The following is a 15339-nucleotide window of genomic DNA, read 5'->3' on the forward strand; positions in this document are numbered from 1 at the left end:
TTCGCGCTTGGTGCATAAGTGTTGCGTTTACACAGCAGAGCATAGATGCACAATGGACTAATTAATCAAACGGGAGTCGCGTACAACGAGTGTGGCTCTTGGGACAGCGAGGAGATGATTCCTCAGGACCACCCCGGTCCAGGAATCCCTCTGAGGGGGGGCGGAGGTCTGATGGCGAGGTGGGGTCGCTTAGGATGCTGTGCTGCACATTTATTATTCTACCTAAGTGCATTTGAATCATTAAAAGAGGAGAGCTTTTACAACGAAGGCTGATCGCTGTAATACACATTTGGCGCTGATTTGAAAGATGGTGTTTCTAACATCTAGTTTTCACATGAATAGTTCCAGTTACCGCCCCTTTTACCGCTGCAATACAGTGTCTCTCTTTTGGGTTTGCTTCGCTAAATAGTGTAGTTAGTTGGACTAGATAACTGTCAAAAGATCAGTTAGATGAGGCACAGACTGTGGGTTGCTTGTTACTCCTCCTTGAGGCATGTGATTTGAATTTAGATGCCCATATAAGCTAGAGCTTTATTAAAGGAGTCCATATGAAGCTGTTTTTTTTTTCTGGTTACTGGGTTCAGGCTTTTGGTGTTTCTGTATGAGTGTGTGCTGGTGCTTTCCTTTATGCTGGGTTTATGGGGACTCAGTGTACATTGTAAATTTCTCTGCATCCAAAAAAGATCAATCCAGAATCTGATTACATGAAAGCAAATGTCTTTGGCTAACAAAGTGAAGCATTGCCTCACTGACCCGACACTATGGTTTTAATGTCAGTGTGATCAATTATTTAAGCTACAGCAGGGTATCAGACTCTCAGCCTTTTTTTATACAACATACCATTTCATCCAGTTTTACAACAAAAGGTGCTGGTTTCCAGTGGCGGGTAAACCCTCGAGTCCATTGCACTTCTCTGCCTGGGATCTTTAAGATGTGAAAATGGTGTGTTAAAGCTTGTTGAGGTTTACAGCAAACTGTGTTCTCTGTAAATGGCAAAAGAGCCAGAGGTCACTTTGACAGTGCAGTGGGTGATTGCACAGAAAACAAACTCGCTTCCATTGCAGTGGAAGTTAAGGATATGTTTCTAGTTTGTTGCGAAATTAGTCACATAATAAAGCAGAAAGAAATTGCAGTATTCATTTCACATTACCACACTTGTGAAACTCTGAACAGCAAACAAAACAAAGGCACATTTTTAGAAGCTGATTTTGGAACAATCCCAATTCTGTTCTGCCTAATCACAGTGTCTCCTTCATTCAGCAGAATAGACAGCCATTAAGGAAGCGAGATGCAATTAAAAAGACGGTTACCGTGTCTTGTTCAGCCTTAAAATTAATTTTCTTTTCTCGACATACACACACACACACACTTACACAACCCACACACAAAAGACTGGCGGGATAAGTGTTTCTTGCTGTTAGAAGGGTTGAATTTACCACCATTCATTGTGGGGCATCAGCACACATTGCACAAAAATCCCATTCTTTTTTTTTCACCGGCACAGAAGAGGCTCCATCTTGATGGGCGCGTGAGGATTAACTGTTCATCTTGGCGTCTGTTTGAGGTTCTTGTGCACTCTTTTCTCAGGGGGAGCAAGTGATCTCGGTAAAGTGGGAAGAGCAACACAGCCACTGAGAGGGATCAGCTCGTTAGCTCACTGATAGCTTTAGAAACAAACAATTTCTGGCACAAAGTTGTGCAGCGTGACAGGATGTTATGGTTTACCAGTGTCAAACACCTTCCCAGAGCATGCTCAGCACCGACTAGTATGTGCTCCTTTAAGCCTTAATAACAAGCTAAGGCTTTGTTGTAACTTTGATGAGCTAACATGATATAGTGACTGTGCTAACTAATGCAGTGGGTGATATATTACAAAGTGGTGTTACATACTTTTGCAATTGAAGCAGCCAGTTATCAAGTTAATATTTCAAATACATTTCAATTAAAATGTCACAGTTACCTGTTCCTTCAGTTGTGATAAGAACAAAAAAAAACAGCTACATTTCCTGCAGTTAAAGTTAGCTCGTGAGTTCGTGAAGAGGATGGCCGTCACATTGTGGAAGTAACGCATTATCTTGTGCCTGCTTTCTATCACCTGTTTTGCTGACTTCACATGTTGAAGAAACACATTACAAGCGAAGCTCAGCATTAACATTACTGGTGAGGTCCTGCTAAAGAGAAGAATGATGCTGGTGCTACAGCTCCAACGCCTCAACAAGTCGCCTTTATCAGTGATGTCACTGCAAGGGAGATTAACCAAAATGGTTGCTGTTTATGTGGTGGAGGGGGTGCTACCAATATCAACTTACCATGCAAAGAAATAAAGTCACTACACTCAAAGGTTAATGTACAGTAGGCTACACACCCTCTGGACAATGTAGCCAGCAAGCTAATTGCAAAGAAGTTTTCTTTTTTTGTTTGTTTTGATAATGTGAAAGTAGGCTATACTAAGAAATTAATTTTTTCAATAGGAAATGCTTTAATGTAACAAGTTCCTTTTTATTGTTAGTAATCTTGTAATGCAACAAGATACTTTTAGAAGTTACATTAACCAACGCTAGTGCTGGGCAGTATGTTGGAAGAACCATTCCAGCATTTTAAATATGTTTTTATTAGCTATTTGCTATTGTTATCAGAATTTGTAATGGCTGATAAATGAAAATGAAAAAAGAAGACCCACGAAAGACACCATTCAACAACGTTTTTAGTAATTATCATACAAGGTTTGTCCACCAGAGGGCACTCTGCAACTTCATGGCTGGTCAGAATGCAACAAAAGTCTCAACCAGCTAATGATAGAGTGTAAACAAGTAAATAAATAAATACACATAATAAATATGTATGTTTATTTGGCAGATGTTTTAACAAATCTGTTTATGTTTCATGTGTCTGACAGATTTAAATATCGAATTTTAAAATCACCAAATATCAGTATTGGTCTTAAAAATCCTGTATCCATCAGGCTTTATCTGTTACTAGGTGTTACATTCAAGAACAGTAAAGAAAGATGGAGGATGAAAGAGAGAGCTATGTCTACTGTTTGGAAATGTTTTTTTCTTTTCTTTAAACTGACTTATTTTGCTTTCTCCCAGCTTGCACTGTGTTGGACCATGATTACAGGCAGGGCTCAGGAAGCCCCTAATGGACTCAAATAATTTGGACCACAAAGTTTGAAAGAATAGGCTCAAACAGAGTTTGTTTCAAGCTTCACCTCACAGCTCCGCTGTGGAAATATTAACGCTAACGAACCATATATCAGCTTTGTTTAAAAAACAGCTTTAAAAAGAAGGTGATTTACATCAAAACCGTGACAGGCAGTCTGGTGAGGACTCACTACAGGCCTTTGCCTTGTCAACAGAGCTTAAATCTATATCCTTACAAATTATATATATTATGTGTAGTAGCTGATCTCAAAATGAACGGCAGCATTACATGTACGTTATGTGTACATACATGCACGTTGTGACATAACGTGTACGTTACGTGTATGCTGTTGTTTCTAAATTAATTTGGCTTAAAAGGTTTTTAGTGCAGTGGCAATTGGATTGTGTTATTATGCATATCTGTAAATAATTGTTCATCAGTCAGTGATGCTAATAATGCCTGTAATTTATTACTTTGTCTTATGATTACTTCGCTTGCAAAGAAGAGGAAGAAGAAGTATATGTTTATGTATATGTGTGTCTACATATGAGTTAATATAAAGCAAGTTTGTATTTTTAGACCTATTACAATTACTGTCATAGCAACCAAGTCAACATTTTGGAATTAGCAATAAGCACAAAATACAGATGAGGATGTAGATAGTTGTGGATATAGAGGAGGATCAGAATCAGAATCAGCGCCTACATCCTCAAGTCCTGCACTAATTTGATATTTTAACTTGACTGTTGTGCAAGATGAATTACTAGAAATGCTAATCCATCTCGAGAGGAGTTTGAACATGCGTTGAAAATGTCACGACAGTCCATCCAGCAGCTGTCGAGGTGTTCCACTCAAAGCTACTAATATTAATCAACTAAAGACTGTGACTATGGAGTGGAGCTGACAGGCTTTTCTAGTTTTACTGGCTACTTAAAGTGCTGAGACTATAACACACATTTAACCATAGCATTAACCGCGTTTCATTCTATGCACTTAAAGTACTTTATTACATCGATGACCAATTTAGAATCATCTCACCTATCATCCATGTCTTTTCACTGTATATCTGAAACCAATTTTGTGCCAGTCCATTCAGAATATTACTATAATGATCCTAGCATATGTATGTACATATGTCTGTATGTACTCCATCTTCTCCTTAGCAGGTGAGCCGATTCTCATCATCGCCTCTGCAAACACCAAAACGTTTGTTTCACATGTCACGTTAAGTGTACATCACTTATTTCAAACTTCAAAATTTGTATTTTGAGGATGAATGAAAAATCGCTGCAGGCTAAAATTACTAATACAAAGAGAAGTCAGTGGGGCTTCATATTCATTAGGGTGCCTTTTTGGAAACGGTCATGGTGAAAGCAATTCATCCATTTGTTGTCTAATGCTGGTCCTACAACAAAAGCCAATTGATCACCAAGCCCAAGGATTTTTCACTGCATGGATCATGATTACTCAACATTTCATTGCAATCTATCTAATATTAGTTGACACTTTTTATTCTGGACCAAAGATTTGAGTGACCCTTCCTAAAGCCGTGTGGCTACCGGTTCAGTGAGATATTTCTGGAAAATGGCCACCACTTTTAAACAAAAGGAAATCTGGGAAATAAATGAATACGTTTTTCTAATATCCCCTCTAATACTTTTAAATAATTTCAGAATTTAATGGGAAAACTTAATTTGTGCTTGATACAAGGTTATCGCCTGTTAAATATGCTTAACATTAGTGAGTAATGTAATGGTTTGTGGAACTTGCGTAAAATATTAATCAATTGTGCATATTATATTTCCTTGCCAGTAATAGCTGCTTAGAAATCAGACCTCCCCGGCTCCCTGTTACTCCATTTCCACAATATAAACTTAAAAATATCACTGTTATCCACTCTACAGTATATCAAAGCTCAGAGCTTCAGTAGGGAAGCTATAGTGGTCTGCGTGACCATGACTGAGTGCAGAGTGTTTTCAAATTGTTTGAAATGCCTTAAAAAGCTGACCCCTGCAATGAAAACTCAAATGATGTTATTTGAATGAAAAGATGGGTCTTGATATAGTGCATTCATTTAGAAGATGCTTTAATGGAAGCTGTCTTCATAACATTTTTACCTCTCTGCTTCTCTTACTGGTCATATCTTTTCCACCCCTCCCAGATGCTTACAGCCTTTGCTGAAGCCATTTTTGCATATTGCATATCAATATAAAGAATTCATCTCTAAAGCTGGGATTTTTTTACTGGGCTTCCATGGACACAATGGGCAGATTGGCAGGCGTGCGTGCACAGTATAAGCACACCAGGTGGGATTATCTGTGTTTTACCTCAGTAATTTTTACGACTACAGCATTGGTTATTTTGAACTTATCAAACCCCTAATGTTAACTGGTACTAAGTAATAACTGTGACATAGGGGAGGTAAAGTGTGTATAGTTAGATCAGATGTGAAGGGTAGCGACAAGAGGCACTGATGTGGGTCTTAAAGAATGAGGATACAACATGCCGTCTTTCTCTAGTGTATGACGGTTCATTTTGTGAAGAGGTTGCCATCACTGATACATGGTCAAATTTGACCCACTGGCTAATACCCCCGTGGTAATTAACAGAATAACATTTACCTTTGAATTAATCAAAGGATGTAGTATTTGTCATTTAAAATGTCGCCCATCCTGCAGCTGCTTCTCACTCACGAAACCAAACAGAAGGAATAAGGGAGATTACTGTCGCTGTGAAGCGCAGGCAGGCAGAGGTGAGGCAATTAGATGTTGAAGATATTACTGATACTAAAATAATCATGTCCACTCATGGCTTCTCTCAAACACCGTGGAAAACAGATTGGATAAAACGCCGTCGCACTGGATGAAAAATCTGTCATCCTCGTAGAAAAACATTAGTCATGAATAGAGGCTGTGTTTTGACAGAGGCAACTGGACTGCTTAGGTTATACTGGGTGAATAATATGTCAGACTGAACTGAGTAACCCTCTTTTTAATGGTACTGTGATCTTCTTGGATCCACTTCGGTTAGAAGAGAAAAGCTGAAAAAGGATATTTAAGATATTAATTTAGTTGCCAAAGTGCAAATTGAAAAGGAAATCCACCAATGGTGCTCTTATTTTGTAACCTGGGTGCTTGGCAAGTTTTCTCATAGACTCTCTGTGAAACAACAACACCAAGTTCTTTAGGCTTGAAGATTTCATACATTTAAAAGGGGGGAAAGCAGGTAAAGTCTAACAAAAATATGCTTTAGATTCTGAGAAGTAAATTGCTCATTAAAAAAACGAGTATCTTGACTGATAAAATCAATACCACATAGCTAGTGAAGAAATGAGTGAAGAAATGAACAATATTGAGCCTAGCTGAAAATCTAAATGGACTTTATCTGGATAGATTATTATATTTCTTCAGTGGAGAGCTGGGTCCTGTCAATTAGACATTAGAAGAATATCTGAAGAGGATCAAATCCTAAAATCAACAAACAAGAAGAATGACTCACAGAAATGTAGCAATATTTCATTGGTTAGCACAAAAAATGGAAAAGCCAGCTGTAACACTGTAGAAATTATTTATGTTATTTCCCCTTTGAAATACACTTTTATATTTTCTGTTGCTTCTTTTTTTCTGTTGCTCTTCAACACGGTATTCCCCTTGGAGATTATGCTGTGGTCGCAGATTTTTATTGTTTAAACATTGTTTCAGAAAAAATATATGCCTCCTGCCTTGTCTTTGTGAACCAGACAGTTGTATTGTAAGTATTTGGATCTTTTGTATTGTTGATGAGTTGAGTGGTTGTGAAGAGCAAAAAGCTGGGATAGGCTTTACTTACTCCAGCTGATATCCCATTTTAAAGGCAATTAAGAAAATGACTGACCGGCTGGATCCTCTTACTTTTGGCAGTTTCTGTCTCTTTAGCAAAATAGCTAACCTTTCTGATTCACCTGCCTCATTAATATATTAGTAAAGTTGTAATGCTCATGGACCAAAGACTTGTCAACCCCAAGATTAGCAGTCAGAGCCACCCTTTTATCTGTACTTCCAGTTTTAAAACACCAAGATGTCTGCGGCTTCAAGAAGAGGCTTCACAAACCAGTGAATGACATCACTATGGCTAAATTTATATTTCATTCTGTCTATGGGAAAACAACTCATAGTTTGAGAGTTAAATGTTACCACATTAGCCAGTGTAGCTAGCGAAGTAATTTAGAGCAATGAACCATAGGAAGTAAAGAGTCGAGAATAAGAAGAACTAGCTGCAGTCTGACGAACTTTGAGAGTTAACAAGCAATCAGTGTAGCTAGCTAAGTAATTTGCACATGTTTAAACAGTGTTAGCTATCTTTGTAAGAAAAGATATAGCTATAAAAGCTAGCTATCACTTGCTTATTTAAACAACTTAGAGCAATGAACCATAGGAAGTAAAGAGTCGAGAATAAGATGAACGAGCTGCAGTCTGAAGAGTTTTGAGAGTTAACAACAAATCAGGGTAGCTAGCTACGTGTACACGTTTTTAGAAGCTTGAAGACTGGCAAGATGCAGATTGTGGTTTTGCTACATCTCAAAGTAACCAAATTTGCACCTTCACCAAGTTAATTTGCCCCCTTGATAACAGCTTCTTAATATAATTTCCTAAATAACAAAAATTTCGTAGCAATATACATTTTATGAATGGTTACATGCTGCTCTCCCATAGCACATTATAAGAGATAAAACACCAAAAGCACAGAGGCCCGAGAATAATTGCTCTGAGCCCCAGGCAGTTGATTGAGTTGGAAATGACAATGGGAGCACAAAAGCACAAACACACCATATAAAGAGCATAATAATGAAATATAGCCCACCTAATTTAAATGTTGCTAAGCTTTATTACCTCTAAAACTAAAGCATGGCCTTAATAGAAACATTGCCTTTTAGTGATACTTGTGTAATCTACATACATAAGTGATTAAGAAATAAAATTAATGCTAGTTTGGTCAATATACTGTAATATTCTTAAACTCATCGCACAGAGGTTAAAGCGGTTCCAGCTGTGTTTAATACCACTGTGACATTTTCTAAATGTGTTATAGTCATTTCAATGCAAAACTATACTCCTGTGTCAAAGGGGCTTTCTCCTCCTGTTATTGGCAGGCTCTCAGTGTTGGCGATGAAGCAAACTGTGATAAAATAACAAAGCAGGTTACTGTTAATCTAGATTTTGTTGGGCAAGAGGCATACACACATGGATGCTATCTCATATCCTTCAGTCTTTCCTTTCAATAGTAACTCAACCCCCACACTGTGCCTACTCTTACTGGAGTGTTAGCACCTTGTTTTGACACATTTCTCCCCAGATGATGAGCATTTAATCACACCCGCTGTTTGTTATTACGGGTCTACGGGGTCAAGCCAAACTCAGCGTTTTATCGTACAGTACGTACTCGCAGCAGATCTAGAGACCGCTCATTATGATGTAACGCAGAGAAACATACCAACCCCTCCACTCAAACCCTGCATTTGAATCGTGTCGGGGATGGGACCGAGCAAAAGACCTCGCAGGCGAGCGGCAAGGTTAAAGAGGCGAGGGTAATTGCTGTAACCTATCTGGGTGGAAAAATGTTTGCTCGTGTTCACAGTGTACTCTTGACTGATGCATTTGGGCATGAAATTGTTCCCCTTTCCACCCTAGCAAGCCCCAAGCCCAAGTCCATTGCCCATTCGTAGCCAGGCCAGTTGGCCTTTCTGCGTCTGTGTATCTTTGCACGCCAGGGTTTTCTGTTTGCCTTCAGTTGCCTGTTTACTTGAGTGTTTACTTGAGTGTTTGTTGATGAGTGTGTTTGTGGGGGTGGGGTGTGGGTGTGTGGAGTGGAGTGGAGGGTGGGTGGGTGAATACTGGGTGTCAGCTGGCCCTCTCCGTTCCTCGCAGACTGACAGAATAAGCGAGCGAGCGGTGCAGTGATTATGGGCTGCTCTGAGAACTGTAGCAGAATGATCACTGAACATTTCACGCTAAAATCAAAGAGTATGGGAGAAGCTGATTTGAGGACTGTGGTTCAAGTGCATCTGGAGAGGCAAGATATTAGCATATGTTCACTCATATATGAATAGAGGAATGTGTGCTTCTGCGTGTGTTTTCTCTCGTGACCTCTTTTATGTAATTGAATTTCATGACAGATGGCCACAATTTACAGCCCTTAATTATACGCTAAACATGAGTGTTATACAGGTTATAGCTAAAAACACAAACAAACATGTATGTGTCATGGCTTTTGGTTATGTTTGTGAAAATACCTACCTTGTGTTTTTTTCCCCTGTGTTGCTTTTCTGTGAGATCTTCTCATTTCTCTGTTTTTTGCCACCTTGTCTTCTACCTCCTCTGTCCTCCTGTTCATAACCCTGGAAATCAGTCTCAGTGCACTGTACTGAAGGATGGCCCAGTTCCTCCCATTGATCTCACTGAGAGATGAGCTTTTCCAGAGCAGCTATGAACAGGAATTCCCAAGTGTATAAATGCAAAAACACCACTGGAATATACAAACCATGATAAGGGCAGGATGACAAGTGGAAAGGCAGCTGGTCTGGATGACATACCTGTGGAGGTTTCGAGATGGCTAAGAAAGAGGGAGGTGGGCTTTTTAACCAGGCTGTTTAACATAATCTTGGAGAGCGAGAGAATGCCCGAGAAATGGAGAAAGAATAAGGGTGATGCTCAGAAGGATAAAGTTGAGTAATTGTTAAGCTATGGGAAGGAGTTGCTGAAGCTAGGTTAAGAAGAAAGGTGATGATCAGTGAGCAGCAGTATGGCTGCATGCTGAGAAAGAGCAAAACAGATCAATGTTTGTTTTGAGTGATTTGATGGAGGGGTGTAGAGAAGGTCCAAAAGAACTGCACTGTGTCTTTGTGGATGCAGACAAAGCATATGATGGGGTGCCAGGAGAGGAACTGTGATTCTGCATAAGGAAGTCAGGACTGTCAGAGAAGTATGTGAGGGTGGTGCTGGACATTTATGAGGACTGTGAAATAGTGATGAGAGTGGTAGGAGTGATAGATGGGTTCAAGGTGGGGGTGGGATTACATCAGGGATCGCCCCTTCTTTTTTGCAGTGGCGATGGTGAGGCTGACGGATTAGGTTAGGCAGAAGTCTCTGTGGACTACGATGTTTGCAGATAAGATTATGACCAGCTGAGAGAGTAGAGAGCAGGTGGAAGAGAACTTGGTGAGGTGGAGGTATGCTATGGAGAGAAGAGGAATGAAAGTTAGTATAGGCACAAGACGGAGTACGTGTGTGTGAATGAGAGCAGCCAGGTGGAAAGTTAAAGCTTCAAGGAGTAGAGGTAGTAAAGTTGGATGACTTTAAATACCTGTGGTGAAGCATCCAAAGCAACGGACAGAGCACAAGAAAGGGGAAATACCAGCAAGAGTGAAAGGGAAGATTCACAAGATGGTAGTCAGACCTGCTATCATATAAGGTTTGGGGGATGGTGTTGTTAAAAAAAGGGCCAGAGGGAGAGCTGGAGGTGGCAGAGCTAAGGATGTTAAGATTTTCATTGGAGGGACAGGATTAAAAATGAGAACATCAGAGGGACAGCTCATGTTGAGTGGTTCGGAGACAAAGTAGAGAAGCAAGGCTGAGATGGTTTGGACATGTGCAGGGGAGGGATAGTGGATATATTGGACAAAGGATATTGAATATGGAGCTGTCAGACGGGAGGAAAAGAGGAAGACCACAGAGAAGACTGATGGATGTAGAAAATGAGGTCATGCAGAGGGTTGGTGTGACAGAGGAGGGTACTTAACGTGAGATGGAGGAAGATAATCCGCTGTGGTGACCACTAAAGGGAGAAGCTGAAAGAAGAAGAAGCGAGAAATAGGAACCCACAAATGACAATTCCCTTTCTGCCGTTCACAGTTTGTAATAATAGTGAAGGTAATTAAACATAAAGATATAAGTTGTCATTAACTCATTTGGAAGAGATTGTAAAATGCAGCAGTGGGCTATAATAAAAGCATGAACAGATGATGCATTTATGCCAAATGTCTTTTTTTAGACTTGGCACTGCATTTAAATAACACGTCTAAATCGAGGGTGTGTGCTTTTATTAAACGCTCACTCCCTCGACTCCTCTCACATCCGCCTTCCCTGATATCTCAGATTGATTCCTTGCCTTGCCTCCTTTCCTCAGAGATGCGAGCTAAGGAGGTGAGGAGAGACACGAGGAGAGAAGAGACAAGGCGTTTAACAGCACAAGACATCGTCACTTCAGAGCCTCATTTTATAGCAGTATCAATAAAATATGACGTTTGGCACAGCTGCACCATTTGTCAATTGTTTTGTTAAGCTCTACTGTGTTTTATGATCTCAGATGTCAGGTAAGCTTATCAGTGATCATAACAGCTTTTTTATTTTGAGCTACTTTTAATTAAATTCACTGCTTTTAACAATGTGACAACATGTCATGCCTTTTTTTTAATCACACACACTCACAAACCTTGAAGGACAGAAAATAACTAACTTATTATGAACAGTCGTCTGTAGAGTGTTTTTTAAGGACAAAAATACCTCTGGAAATGAGACACATGTCTTTGTTCGCACACTAGAGGGACAAAAGTACCGGGCCACCTACACATCACATGTACAGGAGCATGCTCGGCCATGGAAACCCATCATGGGAAGCTCCCGGTGCGCAGCTTTCTGTGCTGATGTTAATGTGAGAGGAGGTCTGGAACTTTGCAGTTACTGAGTGCACTATGCACCTCAGCACTCAGCGATCTCGCTCAGTAACTTCACATGGCCTTAACACCTTCACTTTGCAATAATACCACTTACAGCTGATTGTGAAATATTCAGGAGGGAAGAAATTTCACAAATTGACTTGTAGCAGCAGTGGCATCCTCTCACTGTACCACCCTCAAATTCACTGAGTGCCTTAGACATACCTATTCAATAAGACTAAGAACACCTGATTTCAAAGATTAACAGGTGCGACCCATTATTTTTTGTGTATGCAGTGCACCTCCTCTGTCCTTGCTCACTCATTACAACACATTTCAGGAAGTGAAACATCCTTCAAGATCGTATTTTGAGACTGAATTTCAGGCCACAGGCACAAGCCCCCTTCTGTCTCCTCCTCTCGGGTTACATCTCAGATGGGATGGTCTAAGATGCAATGACAGATAACTGATAAACGAGAACCAATATAGTTCTGCTTGGTTGCCCTACCTGCATTATTCTGAGTCCTGTATTTGGTTTGCTTATCTGAGAATATCTGTTTAAAGTGCTGAACAACAAAAAAACATAATGAAAATAATCCGACACGCCCCCTGCTAGGTTATTTGTTTTCACTGCAACTTTTTTCCCCCTGTTATTATACAGTAATTGTCAAGGGGGGGAAAAGAAACATTCTGTACGGTGCATCCCATGACTGTCGTGTGCCAGAGAAATAATAGAGGCAGTTGGCACCCAGTTGTGAAAAACAAACTCTTTTTCTGCATGATTGCATTGATAGGGAGCATGGTTTCTGTGAAAGTGCTACAAAATGGCTCTTACACGTCTTTATTGAGTTTGTGCCATTGATTAGCACAAAAAGCAGTTGTTATTAAAATAAGCACAAGCATATCAATCCCAAGAGGACATCCAAATGTCTTCTTTCTGTATTACACTGATAGAGCAATGCACCATTAGCTGCACGCTGCACAATTCTGCCCAGTGTCTATGTGATGTGTGGGTTTGTGGCTGAGACCAGCATCCACAACAGTTCATGGGAAGACACACAGAAAAGCAGCAGCCCTATCCTGATATTGTACAAAAGAAGTACTGATTAAATGCAAAACTTATAAACAGAAGTAATAAAATGTAGAGTGTCCATTGCTGTCTTTAACATCACCGAGTAACATATGATGCCAGTTTGTTGTGCACCAGAAAGCTCGTGTACTAACATTGGGAGCTTACTTTACTGCAGGTTAACACACTTTATTAATCAGTTCCTTTCAATTTGCTGTTTTATCCCCTCTATTGGGAAAGCTTAAAAGCAAGGAAATTGGAACTGATGTCATAAAAAATAAAAGAATAAGACAGATCACTCACTCCGGAGCATGTAGCTTGGTTCATGGAAAATCCTTGAAACAAGTTGATTGATTGGATGTGAAATTATCTCTCCCCAGTGGCAAGGAAATGGAAATGACACTAGAAGACTTGACGCTAGATTAAATGACTTGTTCCACTGGATGTTTTCTGTGGTGCAGGCCTGGCTTTGCCCTTAAGATGATCCCACGATGGAGAAGGGGATGGTGGGCGGAGAGATAGGTTGATAGCCTAATGGAGTGGATGAGCAATGGCGCAGATGACGCAGGATGAAGGGGTGGCAGTCATTTGATGAATAGGTGAGAGAGGAAGGGGTGCGGGGTGAAATGATAGAGAGGAGTAGTCTTTAAATGCTACATCATGGTGGATATTCATTTCATTTACCCCCTGTTCTCTTTCCAAGGTTCACATGTATTATTTCTCTTGTGCCCCCCCCCACCACCAGTTTATTCATCCCTTTCTTCGTCTCCCCTCTTCTTTTTTTCTGCATTCAGCATCACCCTCCACGTTTCCTGTCTTCTTTGGACTTTTAATTTTCACTTTCCGATTTCATGCCCCATCCTTCCTTCCTCATTCCTTCTCCTTCTCTCCTCTCACAACCCCATTCCTTCCACTCCTACCCCGTCTCATCTTCTTCCTATTTCCCTAATGCCTTCTTAATATCGTTTCTTACCCTGCCTTCAATTTCTCGACTTTGTCTCCTATTTTTATTTCATACATTTGTCTAACCTCCCCGGTTACCAGCTGTCATGCTTAATTTCTCCTCCTCTCCTTGTGACCTCTATCTCTACCTCTTGCCCACCCATCACCCCACCCTCACAACAATGTTTCCACCACCCCATTACTTTCCCTCCTGTTTGTTTTCCTACCTCTTTTACATGGATCAGTCCCTTGCCTCCTCTCCACAGCCCTCTCTGTGTCTTGTAAGCGGGACAGGTGGCAGTGCAAGTACATGCTTTCAGTGGGACATGCCTGTGCTCGGATTTAAATAGATAATGGCAGAGCCTTAGTGCTTGTTGGGCCCTCTGAATAATGCAGGAGATCCTGAAGGCATTGTTGCCAGGCATCGCTGATGGTGACATGCATACGCCAGCCCACAGGCTTGCAATATTGATACCACGAGAGAGGAAGGGACTCGGTCGCAGTTATTTTATTTTTTTCCTCCTATAAGCCAGCTTTGCACCAAAGTTCAGTCAGATACTTAAGCTGAAGGGAGTGTACTTGCAAGAAAAAAAAACAGCAAGTGGTCAATAATGTCACATCCTGGTCACAATGACCTCTGGCGGCAGTGGGAATTATGATTTCTGGAGCAAAGGATAAAGCAACATGTTGCTGTTAAGAGAGCCACAAAGCCAGGAAAAGGGAGAAGCTGAGATTGGCTGATGGTTTCACGAAACAATAGACAACAGTTCATTTTCCAGTTTGTGCCATTTTGCTTTTTATAAGCAGGCATTTTTATTATTTTGAACCCAGATAACTTGAATAGTGAGTGGCTGCTAACCTTATAAAGTAAACTGTAATCCCGTTTGAATTTCTTTTGAGATTTCTGATTCAAGTTACTCCAACTGGCCATTTTGATTAACCTGCTCTCTTCAGCAGATTCAGTAAGCTCGACGTAAAAGATTAATTTCACAGTAAAGGGATGCTAAGCTCTGCATTTGCTCATTAATATTGTATGATTACAGTTGTGGAAGCAAATTGTGGACATTGTGCATGATCTGTTATACTGAGCTCTTCTGTGGTGCGTTCCATTTTGTGTACAATTTGGGTGGAAGGCAAAAGTAATCAGTGAAAATACCATTACAGTTTTATTTGAACCCATGCCATGAAGCTCCTGGCACAGATTTTGTACCAGTGGTCACATCCTACTACAGTGCCATGTTTAAAGAGCTTTTTAGAACAATACATTCTTTCACAAATGTTTGTAATGACAGACTTGGATGGGTAGGTGCTCGACTTTACACTCTTGTGGCAATGGGACTGAAAATGCCTGAACTCAAAAATTAAGAGGTAAACTTTTGATAACCTAGGATATTATGCTTATTTCCAGATCAATATTCATATTCTTGGGTTGTCATAGATTGGCTTTGGATGTCTCAAAATTCAAACAGTCTTTATTTATCTTCTAATTAGTTGT

At 40.3% G+C, this 15339-nt stretch overlaps 1 protein-coding gene across 3 annotated transcripts in view; it reads left to right on the forward strand.

The window, feature by feature from the left end:
• dlgap3 (discs, large (Drosophila) homolog-associated protein 3) overlaps positions 1 to 15339 on the forward strand; it is a 162872-nt gene that overhangs the window by 656 nt on the left and 146877 nt on the right. The gene's annotated exons all lie outside the window — the stretch shown is intronic.

Source organism: Oreochromis niloticus, linkage group LG22 (genome assembly GCF_001858045.2).
Source record: "Oreochromis niloticus isolate F11D_XX linkage group LG22, O_niloticus_UMD_NMBU, whole genome shotgun sequence".
In the NCBI taxonomy this organism is placed as follows: Eukaryota; Metazoa; Chordata; class Actinopteri; order Cichliformes; family Cichlidae; genus Oreochromis; species Oreochromis niloticus.